Genomic DNA, 12875 nt, shown 5'->3' on the forward strand with positions numbered 1-12875 from the left:
TTCATTTAGGTGGCTTAATATTGTCTGTTGTACCCGCTGTGATGTCTGTGTAGAGTAGTCGTGATTTTTGTTTAATTGTCTGAGTTTTGTCTCTTTTCTGGTTAATTCTAGTGAGGCTACAGAGGAATGCGGTTGCATATTTGTAATTGATTACCAGTTGGGTGCACAGGCTACACATTGCCCTCTATGGAAATGTTTTTTTTTTTGGTTTGGACCTTTTGGGCTCTGTTGTGTGATGTTGTTCCACTAGTGTATACTAGACATTTAATGCAATTAAGCTTGTAGCCAAAAAAGTGTTCTTTAATTTAACAGTATCATATATCTTTATATAACATTTGAGGTAGGCTATATGTCTTTTAAACTAATAGTACAATTTTTGTAGTCTTCTTTCCATCCCTGCACTACTACTCCTACTGTACATTCATACACAGACAGCACTCGTGAGCATTCAGTTACTGTATATACTAACACACACACACACACACACACACACACACACACCAGGCACTGCCATCTTAGCAGGACAGAGTAAACAATCTTTTGCAGAGGAGTAAAGGCCAGTTCAATGAATTACATAGGCCTATTGATTGATATTAATGTCAGAAGTGACATATCTAAGTGTCACTTCTGACATTTACATATGTCAAGAGTATGATTTACACTTTCTGCAAAATAAGCACGGAGGGAAAGTCTTGATCCAGATTTAATGGGAGTTACATAATTCCTCAATGTGACTGCATGGCTTTTAAATGTCATCCTGTTTCTAAAATGACACATCAGGTAATAAAGCACCAATATGCTTTAGTGCTGATTTTTTTTTTCTCCTGAAATTGCCAAACAAAGTTTAGTCAAAGTTAGGCTTTCATAAATCAAAATCCAATGATCAAAAACATCAAAACATCAATGTGAGATTTGAATTGGCACTCAGGATGTTGTACAGTCAGGCCATGCCCGTCAGCCCACAACGACACACCTCACACTTGCAGAATGTTTCAAATATGAATTGCGTGGTGTGTGGGGAAGAGGATCATTACATTAGATGGTATGCATTACACATGATGGATGGGGTTGAGCGATACTTAATAGGTAAAACCAATCGACAGGTAACAGCAGAGCACTGGAGCGTTCTGTTTAATTAAGTAGCACATTCTGAAATAACAGTTCTGCCCGAGAGAGACGTACAGAGAAAAGAGACAGAACTGTAAAAGAAGCCATGTTGTTGCATTTTGGGGGTATGCTTCACTGCAGATTTTGACGGCATGGGTTGGTTTTAGCTCAAAGGCTGCGATTCAAAGCCTTCTTTGGGATTTTGAGGTCTTCTGTCTATCTGAAGTGTAAATAAACACCACCGACTCTGTAGCATGGTGATACAGACCCCCAATGTCCAGAAGCTAAGACGCAAAAAACCCGGTTTAAAAACAAAAAATAGAAACGAGAACAATACATCATCCTCGTCTGACTCCCAAAAGAATCTCTCTTTCTCTAATCTCTTTTTCTTTCTGTTTCATGCTCTCCTTTTTCTCTCCACTTCGACACACACATCCTGGGTGTTTGGCATCCTGGACATACCGTCTGTAGGATGTGTGGTAGATTATTTTGAAATCTGGCTCTGTGACAGTACAGTGTGTTTCTCTTTTATGAAAGACTGGCCTAAATACTAGGGAATGACCAACCCAATTTCAGGTTATGTTGTTTATAGTCTATATCCACGACGTTCCACTTCCAGGATTGTTTCTTTGCCGCCGGATTTCACTCTTTTTGGCCCGAATGTCCGTTACCTTCCGCTTTCTTTGTGTTGGAATTTTAAACTCCGGTTGATTTCTGAGGACTATGGTTAACTGCTCCTCAGATCTCTGCAGGGTAAATCCAGACAGCTAGCTAGACTATCTGTCCAATCTGAGTTTTCTGTTGCATGACTAAAACAACCTTTGAACATACACACGTTCCACCAAAACAAGTTCCTTCCAGAGGCTATTTTGCAGCGCCGTGGCACTGCACGGTGCTAAGCGCCTCACAAGACTATTGTGATTGGTTTAAAGAAATGCCAATTAACCAGAGCAGGTTTTTCTCCCATCCCGGAATGCTGTGTGGACTAGCCAGACCCTCCTTTGCAGCGCTGTGGAGGAAGGTCTGACAAAGCGAGACTATGTTGTTTAGGTAAGGTAAGCCTTAAAAGAAATTGGTCAATTTATTCACCAATTAGTAATTAGTTTGTATTTCGTCCTCAGATAATTCACTGACACATCCGGCTCTATTTTAGGTATACAGAGGGACAAAAAGTTAGATTTTTCCTGCCCAATAGTGCAAAATGAAATTCATGTGTCTCCATTGTTATATAGACCGACACCAATGTGATCTTTAAAAATAAAGTTAGGAGCAAATAACACACTTTCTTTGCTTTGTGTTTTATTTCAACAAATCTCTTGATTCCTTTTAGTTCTGATTGACTCTTCCTCAAAGCCCAGTATTCTCAATCTAAATCTTTCTGTCGTGTTGCTACTGTGAAATACTCTTCATCCAATGAGAGGTGACTCAGACAGTAGAGTGTATGTCAACAGGCAGCTAGATTTCCCCATGTGTCTCACAATGCGATGAAATCTCTGACAGAGAGTCATAGCTCGGTTTGATTATGATTATGCATCTGACCTTATTCGGGTTAATATTTTTTAAAAAAAATAGCAACTTTTGTCTTAAAGATGTTTCAGAACTGTATCAGTAAGTCATACAACTATCACCATGAAAAATGTGATTCAAGTGCACAAGTCAGTGTTCTTCAAAAAGAATGAATAGAATTAATAATGAATCGCTTTCACTACGCAACGGCTGTCGTTGACGACACTCATTTGTCGTGAATGTACTTTGCTGTCATGAATGGCACCCTGAGTTATGGCTGTAATTGTTATATCTAAATGTTTGCACTATTTTGACTTATATCAGTAATTATATAACCTTAGCATGGCACTGATACATCTACCTGATCTATGTTCTTTATATATTACTACAAGCTCTTCATATCAATACTACTATGTTGTCATCTAAGAAATCAACTACAGTCTCAATGTTTTGTACTATGTGTTGCCCTGCGGATGATTTGTGTCCTCTTATCATGTCCATTTTTCCTGACAGCTCTGTTGTGACTATAAGTCATTCTGCTATTAACATGACCTTTTAAATTATTATATTTTAGTCTATTATTGACATAGTAAAGGTCTCCTATTTTTTGATTATAAAGCAAGTTGAGGTGCTATATAAATACTGTACTGTGAAATGCACACAGCCCGTTTTTTCAGAAGTGGTGCCTTTAAACGAGCCGTCAAGACTTCTGTACGGTTGTGATGTCACAACTATACTATGTATGGTTAGAAAGTGTCGCTACAGTGCCACTACAGTTATTCCCCGGCTGCAATGACGGTGCACAGACGCTGAGAGCGCAGATGCTGAAGTCCCGGAAACGCTGACCAATCAGAGCAGACTGCTTTTTCGAGAGGGGGGGGCTTAAAGAGACAGGCGCTAAAACGGAGCATTTAAACAGACAGGGATATTTAGACACAGTATGAGAAAAATGTGTTTTTTGAACATTAAAGCATGTAAACCTTCTAGTAGAAACCCAAATACAAGTATGAACCTAAAAAAAATGAGCATGATACGGAACCATTAAGACAATTTTTGCATCCCTCTTTTTCCCTTCCTAAATTGAGTTGTTGAATTTGGTTACACTTTAACCCTTCCTATTTACCATACATAAGCACTATGTATACAATCAATATAAAACACTTTAATTTGGTTGTAAGCAGACATAAATATTGTATACATGTTGGTGTGTATTAGTGTATTTTTCAACTATAACTCTTCCTATGAAGCATCAAACACTAATACCTAAACACATTTATAAATAGTTCAAACATCTAGTTAATGGCCTGTACATGTGTAATAACATTAAAAACAATTCATCAACTGCTGTCGGAAACCCAGATGAGAAGTCCTAAAAGTTGTTATGGATGTAATCAGCATGTTAACAGATCCATTTTTTTTAATTTTTTTATCACAACACTCCATGCATTCATGAAGAACGTGTAATATGGTTGAAAAAAAGTTCTGGAAGTGGACCTTGAGTTGGGATTGTTTTGTCAAAGTGGCATTCCTTTAGTATTTCTTTCATGACGATGTGACACTGCTTACATGTGATGTGAAATATACTTAAAATAGATATGATCTAATTTAATTTTAGCACTCCCGTATGTGAAGGAAATGTTCCCATCATGCAGTGTGTTCCTCAGAGGACTCCTTTATGAATTAACGAGCGCATGAAAGCGAGAATAACCCGCAGTGTCCGTTTCATTGCAACATAATAAATTGCTCGTTAAAGCTAATTCTGATTCAACAGATATTGATTTGGTCTGAATAAAACTGTAATTACATCGTATTACTTCCACTGTGATGGACTGTGGGGTGGCAGACTTATCTCTGCTAACCTCTTCTCATGCTGCCACTGCCAAGCTACGGTGATTGAGCTATATATCATGTTCGCTATCTGGCTTGATTTCAAGGTGTACATGTGCACTGTAAAATACTGCAATTAAAAACGTGCAGTGATAAGCTCTTTGTTAGCAAAGGGAAATAAAATCTGGCTGTCCAAACAAACCTTAAACTTAGTTCAGACTTCTAGCTTTTAGTACAGAAGCAGTTTTCATTTCCTCTCATATTGTTTTATTTGCTTTGTAATTTGTCTCAGAAGTAGGCTGATTCACTGCAAGACCACACGGAGAGGCAGACAATAGACCACAAAATACTTTTTTTGTGATTCTGGCATCTTCATCGTCGTGGCTTTTATTACTGTGGTGTCTTTGCACTGCATTTCCCAGGGATCACTTGTCAATTAAGCAACGTGACAAGGGATGCCCTTACTGATTGGTTCTCTGTAGTCGGGATGAGTTAACCTGAGAGAGGGAAAGCTGATGGGGCAAGATGGGGTGAAAAGTATTTTGTTTTCGCCGTGAACTGAACTTCGCTCTCCGGCTTAAAAGCGATGTGTTTTATGTTGACACCACTTTGTGCTATTTCATGTTGACATCACTTTCCATTGACTATTGAAGCTCATAAATAAGTGTTTTGGCATGGCTGGCCGAGTGGCACCATATCCATGGTATTGGAAGGGGGATTTAAAGTGCTCATATTATGCTTTTTGGCTTTTTCCCTGTCCTTTATCGTGTTATATATCTTTTTTGTGCATGTTCTAGGTTTACAAAGTGAAAAAGCCCAAAGTCCACCCCAAAGGGACTTACCATCTCCAACAGAAACCCCTGTTCAGAAACTGCTCCAAACAGCTCTGTTGTAGTCCAGCCTTTACTTCCGTGACGAACGTGCGTCACTTTCTAACACACGTTATAATGTTCGCCTAGCTGCTAGCGTGGCACGCCCTCATACTCTGCTTCTGACTGGCTAGCAGTGCTGACCTAGGTACTGCGTATGTGCGACTCCCAACAAAGATGGAACAGAAGTGAGATGCCTCACTCTGTAGCTAAAACAGAGAGCTCAACACACAGGGTGAAAAGAGGAGCTGCAGCAATGAGCAGTACAACAAAAATGTGGTGTTTTTTGAAAATTAAACCATGTAAACCTATTCTGATATAACCTCTAAATACAATTATGAACCTGAAACGGAGCATAATATGAGCACTTTCATTCTTGCATGTTTGTTTTGTGCATTATCAATTTATTATCCCCCCCCCCCCACACACACACACACTTTTCAAACTAAAATTACACCCTTGGTTCTATGGCACTATAGACTGTTCACGTTACAGCGCTTTATTTAGTTTGAAATACTTCTATTTTAGGTATATAATATATGGTCTCTTGGTGAAGTAGCATTGATCACTTTGATGGGGGGATACATTTTGTTCCCATCGGAAATAAAAATAATTCAGCAGGGATATGTAGACCAGAAAGGGTGAAATCGCTCTCTCTTCTCTCTCCCCCCCCCCCACGGCAAATTGCACCCTGATCATATTCTCTGTTGTGCACCCCGTCTTTGTATTCCTCTCAGTTGACACAGGCTCCACATATTGCTGGACAGCTTGTAGAGAAACCTGCCTGATGGGCTGGGGTGGCAGGGATACAGCTGTGATGAGAGTCTGATGGGTGATCGACTGTGGCACTTTATTACCCAAAGGGGCGTGTTCAGCTCATCTTAGTGTGCTCAATCAATGTAAATCTGTCCGGCCAGGGAATTTACGTCCGACGTGATGAAGTGCTTTGCTTTTCTGTGCTGCATTAATTTGACGGGCTTGTGATGCAGTCAATGACACCATTTTCACTCGTTGCCAAGAATAATAAGTGAGACATAAGTCATACAAATACACTCTCATTTGTCCAGTCTTTCTGTGTCTATTTTTAGAACTCTGAGTTACTCGTGTCTCCTAACATTACAGTATTCATTTTCATTTATTTTCTTTGCCCACTCCCATTTGTTGAATTCATGTCTAACCTTGTGTCAGTTCCTCACACCCACCACAGTGCTGTGCCAGTGTACTCCTCTTTAGAAAAAGCCGGCTGACCAAAATGCTTAAGCTGGGAACCAGTTGCTAGGAGACACCTCCTCCCTGCCCAGCGGATCTCTGGGTAGGGGGGGAGAGAGAGAGAGAGAGAGAGAGATTATATCGGTCTCACAGGAGTTAGTTTTGGTTGTGTGACAGATTTAGCTTCAAACACTACCCTTTTCTTCATTTGTAAAAAAAATAAATAAATAAATCCATTGCAAGCAAGACATCCAAAATAGGTAAATGTTTTTTTTTCTGGAAGTTCGATCTCTGCTCAGCTGACCCGGTGGCGAAGAAAAACCCCAACCAGGGAGTAAGAACCCAAAATCTGTGGTGTATACACAATGTGCACAACCTGACTTCATTGCCTTGTTGGGTATCATTCAAGAGACTTTTCAGTGACTTCGACCTTGGTTACTTAGTAACATTAAATCAAGAAAATCTAACTTGTATTACATAAATTTGACTCTCATGAAAGGGGGGGGCGCTGTTTTCTTGTTTTATTATCAACTGGCGATTCATCTTGCCACAAGTCTCCCAAATGCAGCCTGCATGGTAACACAATATACAGAGAGATAGGTACGGGCAGACACAGTACAATTTTGAGGTATTTGAGTAATTCCATTTTATGTTACTTTACACCCCACTACATTTCAGAGGGAAATACTGTACTTTTTACTCTGCTAAATTTATTCAATTACTGTTGTTCATTTATATATTGAGTTTATTAAGTATATACTAATTATTATTGATTAACTACCCAGCAGTATATAAAGTAATTCAAATTAGCTCCACATTTACCAACTGCAACATTAAAGTGATAACAGGCATTGATCTAGCAATAATTATAATCCAATAATTTACGTTATTCTGAAATGGGCATGATTACTATTACTTTTGCTACTTTTAAGTGTATTTTGACGCTAGTATTTTTACTTAAGTAACATTTTGAATGCATGACTTTTACTTGTATAGTATTCTGTGGTATTGCTGCTTTTACTTCAGTGAACTCCCGGCTGTGGTGACTCTGCCGTTGTGTGTATATCACTGAATCGAACCTGATTATTTCAAACGCTCTGAAGAAGGCTATGTGCCGCAACACGTCAGTGTTGATTTGTTGTGATGATGTGAGCCTAATTAAATTAGCGAAATGAGAGTATTATGTCCTCCGTAACTTGGGAACTTGAGATGTGCCAACTTTTTCTTCACTTTTTAAATGATGTGATACTTCTTCCATTATAATAGGTTTACTTGGTTAAGGTGAAGGGCAGATTGTTATCAAACAGCATAGGACATATGTGAATGGCTCACCACTGAATGATTTGTTAATAGAAATATTTACCTGGTTTTCTGCTGAACAAAATATGTCAAAGCTGCATTGAGAAAGTGTACAATTCTCACCGTTTTGTTCACCGTTGTCTTCATACAGTCACACATGTATCTCTTGTGACTTTTTTTCTGCCCGTTGAACTTGATCCTTATCCCTTGTGTGTGTGTGTGCGCGCATTCAGTTTCTTCTGTTGCCATGCTGCGTTGTGAAGCAGGAGTTAGTTTACTCTAACAAATGGTCTCTGCTGGATTAACTACAGTAAAAGCTTTTCCTGCAGTTTGCGTGGTCTGAAGTCAACTTGCCCAAAGAGTACATATGGGTAGGAGGAGGTGTGTGTGTGTGTGTGTGTGTGTGTGTGGGCTGTTGTTGTCATGTACTGTATGTGACTTCCTGATTCAATCTTACACTACAAAGAACCTGATGTTTCCCATCAGCGCACTTCCTCTCTGGCTTTCAGGTAATTAAACGGAAATGTTTTGGTTTTAAATACTCAACCACAGTTATATTTCTGTGTGGGGCTCACAGTGCAGATCAAATGACATCCAACCGCATATCAGAGTGAAACAAGACAAACAGTTGATCGTTGAACATGGTCTGCGGTAGAGGTCATATTTATTTCCACTATATTCCCACCGTAGCCCCTTATCTTCATTACATTGACAGGCGACGGGGGGTTGTTGCTTAGACGAGACACAGCAGAGAGTATTTATGAAATATGTTTGTGATGTAGAGGTCTCAGCTCATAAAAGCCAGAGAGCACCATTATCTAACACACACCTCATAACAGAGATACAATCACTGTATCTATGGTGAAGCTTGCAGCAACAAAAACACTGATTACACTCAGTCGAAGTTATCCAGCTCACCTTCGCTTACACGCAGATATATTATCAATTAATCACAACAACATTTTTGCCTTCGGGTTTGTTGTCTTCCTGTCAAACTGAAAAGCCTGATGTGCTCATAAACTATAATAAGACGGGTTACGTTCTGCACATTTACAGAGCATTTATTTTTTAAAGCTGCTATAATCTATTTTTATTAACAATGAATCAAATGAATCAAAATGTAGGATAAGTAGTAGTAGTAGTAGTAGTAGTAGTAAGAGTTCCCCTGGCCTCCTCTTTTTAGCATCTTTTAGCTCATTGTTTTGGTTAATGACCCACAACTTAAAGGCAGAAACATGGGCTGTGTCACCTAAAAATCGTAACGCAACGCCAACGTGAGCTGCGGTCTGATCGTTGTCGCTTGGGGCGCTGTAGCATGGAACAACCTGAGAAAGCGGACCCCTACTGGTTGTTTTCACTTCCGCTCAGAACAACCGCGGTCAGACACACATCTCATCGTCTGTCTTCTTTTGTTCTTCCTTCTGCTCAGTAAGTAGAGCGGTACACATTCTAGGGATCGACCAATACTGTTTTTTCAAGGCCGATACCGATTATTAGTAGGTAAGGTAACCGATATTTGGAACCGGTATACATTTACAGTGAAAATGAAAATCTTTAAGTCAAAATTAACATTTTGGAATGTTACAAATTCCAACACAAAACGTTGTTTAAATGCTTTAAACAATAATTTATTAAATTAGAAACTTTCAACATAATACACAGTAAGAGATAGTTAGATAGTGTTGTGGGCAGGACATTAAGACATACTCAGTGATGAGTGAAACCGAAGCAGAGGGTTATCAGGCAAATAAAACGCCAATACAGATAATCTGCAAACTGCCAAAAAACGGCCCGATAATCGGATAGGGCCGATAATCAGTCTCTCTCCCTAACACATTCCTTCACAGATGTTTGCTTACTACTGTAGTCATAGAAACGCTCTGTTTTAGCTCTATATCGCCTCCTGAATTGCCCCCTTAAGGACTGACATGTGTATCCCCCAAAGGTGTGTCAGAGCGCATGTTGGGTATGTTCACCGGGCCAGCTCTGCCGTGCAAAGCGAAAAGACCATAACTCAGTTTTGGTCGAAAATGAGTTATTGTCATTTTTGGAATATTAAAGATCTGCTTTATCGTGTGGACAAATATCTTGAGTCAATTTTATTGTTTTGGGGAGAAAATTGTGTGTTGTCTTTGCTGTAACTTCAAAAGCCGTAGAGAAGCCAAGGCAGAATACCGTAACATCAGTTACGGTTCTTTGTCTTTGTTTCATGGCGCTTCAGAATGCTCAAATTGAGTTAAGGTACTCTGTAAATGCGCTGCCCGCGCTGCACGCACGCATGCATTTGTGGGCAATGCTAAGGCAGAATGCAGTAACTTCCGAAAAAGGGTCAAAGGTCAACTTTGAGTTCAAATTCTTTTTGGAGATAGATTAATACAGGTATAAACTGAAAATTACAACATTATACCTATAACTCAATTGTCAGGACATTAAGATAACTTTAAAGTCATTTTTCTCAGTTTCACACTCTGGCGAGTTAAGGTCTTTTGCCTTTTGTAGGGCAGAGCTGGGCCAGGCGTTGTCATTTGCATACTTGCGTGGACAATGTTTCTGCCCTAACTGTTTTGGTTCACTCTCACCGCTCTCATCATCATCGTTTCCAGCCACTGCAGGCAGCCTTTTCAATAAAAGCCCACTGTACGCTGCCCAGCACCTAATGGCAGACAAGCAAAGTTAGCGCCGAGCTAGGGAACATAGTGGAGCATTTCAATCAATGGGATTGAGTAATGAAATATTTCTTGTATATTCAATCCTCCTTTGCAGCACCAGAGATTAAACCGTTTCATTACATTTGTGTAAAACTGGGTGTGATCCAACCAAGAGCTCATTCCTAATTCCCGTTTTGTCACGTCTCTCCAATTCTTTCTGCCTTCCTCTGAGCCTACGCAGATTAAAACCTACTTTCTCACGGTGACCCCATGTGCTGCTGACTCACTCTTTCACAGAGCCTCTTTGTTACTAAATCGCCACTTTCTGCACATAGAAAATGGGACTGTAAACTGAAAGTTTGCCAGATTAGTTAACAAAATAGAGCAGTTAAGAATCAAGCTAAACTCTTAACGCATTGCTAGCATTTCCCATCATTAGCTAACATGTTGTATTGTGACTAATGTGCCACTGATGTTGGAAAATAGTTTTTTTTCTTGACAGGGGAGGCAGTAAAATAAAAAACGCCAAGGTCATCTTTTTTTTTACCAAGGCAAGACAGGAAGTCACACACGGAGTCAAAAGATGAATGGATTCTGAAATACAGGGTTCTCACTGCCCATCTCAGATTTGGTCTCACAAGTTGACAAGCTGTCACCAAACCCGTAGTCTCAGATCAATAACACAGCTATTTGAGCTCCATCTCTGTCTGCCCCGCCTTTTGTTGATGGAGGCTCTGTCTACCTGTCCCATCTTTACTGTGTCGAAGTGTCAGTCTGGGAAAAGCACACACAGCTTGGCAGACGGATGGCGAGATGTGTCCACTATTAATACTTAATGTGAGGCAGAGGTAGTTAAAATTGTCTTATTGAGAAGAGTCATTATTGTTTTCAGATATAGCATGTCATGTTCCTCAGGACTAGGGTTGGGTATCGTTTGTTTTTTTTCCGATACCGGTGCTAAATCGATACTTTTAAAACGGTGCCGGTGCCTGAACATATATATATATATGTATATATATATATATATATATATAGTTCAGAATTTTGGACATAGGACCTCATTTCCAAGTTAGCCAGGGTGTTATTTATCAGTGGAGACCATTTTCAACACTTTTCATCCAGTCCTTCCAGTTGCAGAGTTCGCTGGTGCTAGGCTAGCACAAGTCAATAGTATTTGCTAGCCTGCCACTAAAAACAGTCTTACCCACTCCACAGTACACCCGAGGCAAATAAATTATAACGCCAGACTATCGATGTAAAGTTAGTTACAATTAGACAGTTAGTCTGTTAGTAAAATTATCACTACACATTTGCCACTTGAGTAGAGTATCCGCCTTGATGTCCAAGCTAGCAGCAAGAAACCACAGTTGGTTCCTTTCTGGATCTGTTTTTAAAACAATTTCTAAATGCACACTGAATCACCATGTTGCCTAGTCCTTAGTTTCCAATCCAATGCTTCAATACCAACGTACTAGGCTACTACTAGCTGTACTGTAGTGCGCTTCTTTGTTTACTTTTCGGTGCAGTACTACTAACCCGAGCAAAGTAAAATTCCGCCGCTAACATTATTCTATCAACGGAGACATTTACATCGATAGTCTGGCGTTATAATTTATTTGCCTCGGGTGTACTGTGGACTTGTTTTTAGTGGCAGGCTAGCAGATACTGTTGACTTGCGCTAGCCTAGCACCAGTGAACTCTGCAACTGGAAGGACTGGATGAAAAGTGTTAAACTGTTTCCACTGATAAATAACACACTGGCTAACTTGGAAATGAGGTCCTATGTCCAAAATTCTGAACCACCCCTTTAAAATGTGATTTATATTTTGTCTTTTAGACCTTTTAGATCTTTAACCATGTTAAATTAAGGAAGAAATAACCAGTACATTGAGTTATTCATGAAATGCCCTATTTCCTCAAGCTAATCCATCCTGAAGTCAGCATTTTCAGTTTCTGTGAAAAGGCAAAGACATTTGTAAGTTTAAATAACTAAATGCCCATTGACAGCAACAGTTCCCACAGCATTGCACTCTGAAATGTGACTAGATCGTGTTTTGGGACGCCATGAAAGATGCTTTATATCAGTAACTGTCAGTAACTACACAAATGCTTTTTGCCAGATAAATAGCTCTCATTAGTTGATGTTTTTATGTTTGCATGAAAATAAATATGTGAATGTGCGTACTGAAAAAGAAAACTGGTGGAAAAAATATAAGTCACACAAAATAAAAATGAAGTTATAAAAATGCTGTGCCAGATGTCATTTACAAAAAAAATTGAACATTTTGCAAAAAAATGCCCGGTAATATATAATTAATAGAGGAGAAAAGAGAAACTTAATTAGCATATGGTGCCTTCGTTACACTAATTTTTCTCCTCACATGAAGCACATTTGAAGTGTGATTGCCTC

This window comes from Sander vitreus, chromosome 23 (assembly GCF_031162955.1).
Source record: "Sander vitreus isolate 19-12246 chromosome 23, sanVit1, whole genome shotgun sequence".
NCBI classification, from domain to species: Eukaryota; Metazoa; Chordata; class Actinopteri; order Perciformes; family Percidae; genus Sander; species Sander vitreus.